This window comes from Wasmannia auropunctata, unplaced genomic scaffold, assembly GCF_000956235.1.
Source record: "Wasmannia auropunctata unplaced genomic scaffold, wasmannia.A_1.0 LD336060.1, whole genome shotgun sequence".
Lineage (NCBI taxonomy): Eukaryota > Metazoa > Arthropoda > Insecta > Hymenoptera > Formicidae > Wasmannia > Wasmannia auropunctata.
Window position 1 is genome coordinate 293,855 of NW_012026830.1, and position 3,762 is coordinate 297,616.

The 3,762-nt window shown below is 38.2% G+C and overlaps 1 long non-coding RNA gene across 1 annotated transcript; it reads left to right on the forward strand.

Moving 5' to 3' along the window:
• The first annotated feature begins 1,703 nt into the window (after positions 1–1,703).
• On the forward strand, positions 1,704–2,585 carry LOC105450499. The gene is made up of 3 exons (XR_974463.1): positions 1,704–1,878; positions 1,948–2,056; positions 2,256–2,585. It is a non-coding gene; the product is annotated as an uncharacterized LOC105450499 (long non-coding RNA).
• The last annotated feature ends 1,177 nt before the right edge of the window (positions 2,586–3,762 follow it).

A 3,762-nucleotide genomic window follows, 5' to 3' on the forward strand; every position in this document is an offset into this window, starting at 1 on the left:
TCCACATCCATACATACCTCCATACATACACATTCACTCCCATTCTTCCTCACCCTTCCTCCTCTCTCATTCCCCTCCTCTCCCCCCTATCTCCCGCTCCTTCCATTCTTCCCCTTTATTCTTTCCTCTCCTCCCCTCCTTTCCTTTCTTCTTCCACCTTCCTCATCCCTCTCCCTCCCCCTCCTCCCCCAAAATCCTCTCACACGCCTCCTGCCAACTACCCCCTCCCCCTCCCCTCCACATCCCACACATGCTCCCACGACTCCAGCCCTCCTCCGCATAGCCTGCACACTTTTCTGTCTTCTTTTTCCCAGTATCTTCCCTCCAACATTTCATTCCCCTAACCTAAATCTTACGATCCTCCTTCATCTGCTCTCTCCCCAACCTCTCATCAAATACTTCCCTCCCCCCATATCCTTCTGTACCACTTATTATAACTCGAATTCTCTATCCTCTCCTGTCTCTCCTCTCTCTGCCTCCTTCTGTCTCTTTCCTCCATGACCTCAGAACTTATCTCTCCCAATCCTGCACCTCTATTCCTCTATCCTTATAAAACTGACTTCTTTCCCCTTCCCACCCTGTCAACTCCTTTCCCTTTGACGCTCTTTCCCTTATCTCCCTCAGACACATTTTTGCAATTGCACTTCCCTTTCCTTCTTCCAGTCTTTCTTCGAAGCCCCATGCCCTTTTCCCTGCTCTACTTCTCATCAGATCCCTTTCATGAAGAAGCTACTAAGTAATTTATCTTTTTCGCATTTCATAAACATGAATTTCTTTTTGAGATATACTTTAGTTCCTAGCAACTTACGTTCAAATATGGCACATAAAGAATTAATCATTTCGTAGGCGGTAGACTTATCCTTCACATAATCCAGATGTGAATTTGCGATGCACCATACGATTAAATTTCTTGCTTTTGCATCTGCCTTTTTCCAAGAATCGGATTCCAAATCCGTTCTCGTTGGTACTGTTGTTACATGTTTCCCAACCTCTTTGTCTTCGAGCAGTGCTAAAATGCGGAATTTCCATGATGAAAAGTCAGTTCCAGCAAATGGTACAATTCCAAGCGTGTTGATCGGGTCCATAACCTCTTGAGATAATTAAATCAATTAATAAGATGAATAAATGGAAATAAAGCACACTTGAGATATCGGACCTTAAAAACGGTTTTTTATTTACTGAGTACACGAAAAGAATAGATATAAGAAAACAGCGTGACTTTAGTGATACATAAACAGCGCCACCACTGGCAGTAACAATATATAGTAAATTTTAGAAAAGTGCCCAAAACACTATATGGGGTTAGAGCGATACATCAGATTTCGCAACAACTCTCGGCTAGAGTCCTAGAAAACAGAGATGCGACATTGAAGGGTATAGTCTGATTGGCTGTCTAAATCACATGACAAAGCACCAATTAAATGATCAAAGCCATTTTAATTCACTATTGCACCTGTAAGAAATGGCCAGCTCGCCTAGTTATTTTCCCCAGCAGTAGTATTTCTTAAGGTGCCTTTACATACGCAGCACGCAGCAGCAGCAAAATGTCACGTGATTCAAATTTTAAAAAACCGCTTCCGCCGCATTTGCTGCGCATGAAAAGGAATTTGCAGCAAAATTTGAATCACGTGACATTGTCACTTGTCAATTGCGGCTTGTCATTGTGACACGCTCCTGTCATCCGTCGCGTTATCGTGCTGATCGTGCATTGATCGTTAAATCGACATGATTTTTAGCATAAGTTGACAACTTCGCGGCCGGACAATTTGCAACAAGAAAGAGATTGTTCTACCCACGAGTTCTTCCGTTTAAATTCCGTTGGTGCGTCGCTGGATCTAACCTCAACGGCCACCACCGAGTGGCTTGTCTGACAACAAGGTATAAACTAACTAAATAAAATAATTTTTCTATCTTAATGTATAGTGTATAAAAATATCTATTTTTCAGCTAATACATGCAAGATCAGTGTTTCCATGTCAGGATATACCAGCTGTCAAATTTAAATACTCTGCAGAGATAAAAGACACAATACATAAATAGGATTTATATGAATTTTGTATTTATTCATTTATATAAAATCTATAATATTCTATAACAATTATTAATATTATTAATAAAAATAATATAAATTGCGAAAAACAAGTAGAGTTTTAGTAAATATATTTATGATTGTATCTTCTTATATAAGCTGCTTTAAAGAAATTAAGATAAAATTTCGATTTAATTTTTATTGACGAATATTTTATATTTTTTAGATTCTAGTACCAAAATCTTTTAGAGTCCTAATGCCTGCATGTTTAGAAATGTACTTGAGAATTCAGTCCAGGTCACATATGAATTCTGTCAAGAGCAATTAGTATCATCTTACGCAGTTGTTATTGCTGTGGGTTCAATCCGCTCCGCGGAGATCACCACCGAGATTGGTGCAGGTCGGTGATACATGTGAGATTCAGATGACAGTGAGTGAGTAAGTTCATTGAATCATCAGGATAACTATTCAATGAAATATTTCCACTCGTCTCCGATAATGGAGAAACACATGACTTGTCAAGACCAACATGTTCCGCATTCGTATCTTTTTCTGAATAACTGATTCATCATCAATTACAACGCAGTCTCCATTATCTGTAGCACTTTTTCGTATTACAACTCCATTATCTATATAACAATCATTATATATACAGTTGTATCATTTATTTTATATATTTTTAAAGAAGCTACATTTTTTTATGCATATTTACCGCATACTGGATAAAAATATCTATTGTTATCAATAAAGAAACGTTTATATCCTTCCAAGCACTTATGTGTTGAAATTAATGATGGTTCTGTTATGGTTTCACAAATTCCGCAAGTATTAACAAGTTTTATCTAACAAAAAATAAAATAATAGTCAATTAACATATTGAAAGATTATTGTATTAGGTTATAAAGTATACAATTTTCTATTAAACACCTTCAAAAGTAAAATTATCAAAGTTTTCTTGTTTAGAATAAACAATAAAATTATTGAAGAATTGTAAGGTTGTGTCTCAATCAAAGTATTGTCTCAATAATTTAACAAAATTAATGAATGAAATAATATAGGCTGAGCCAGAGCAGTTTATTAAATGCTTCGATATAAAATATGTTAAAATACAATTATAGATATAATCAACAGACATTTTGATTTACATCAGGTCATTTTCAATATTTACTATTTACTATTTTCAATCACACATGACTTGACAGCATGATTGACACGGCTTTTTGCTGCTCGTTCGCCTTTGCTGTTCGTTTGGTTGAACTTCAATAAGATGCGGCTAAATGTATTTTGCGCCGGAAGTGCGTCATCTAAGTAAAATTTTTAACCAATAGTAACGAATTGCTGCTGCTGCGTGCGGCATATGTAAAGGTACCTTAAGTTGGCAATTAGCAGCGCTTCCGTTCCGCGGCGCTAGTGTTCTCGTGATCGCCTCGCGATTGGCGGACTCATCCCGCGTACGTGCTGCGCCCGCGCGACGGGCCACGTGAGGCCTTGGCGTCCTCTGATTGGCGCATGTGATTCTTTTGCCTTAATATCGTTTCCGCTTGGAGACAGTGAAACAGTCTTAAGTCTTTTGTCAAAGAGAAAAGATCTCAGCCATTATGCCTCGCGAGTCGAGCGCCTTTTCGTGTTAACCGAATAAATCTGTGTTCTGTTAATTGCTGTGGTTCACGAGTGTCTACCCTAGTTACGTTCCTCCAATATTTCTGACAAATATCTCTACTTCCTTTCGCGGT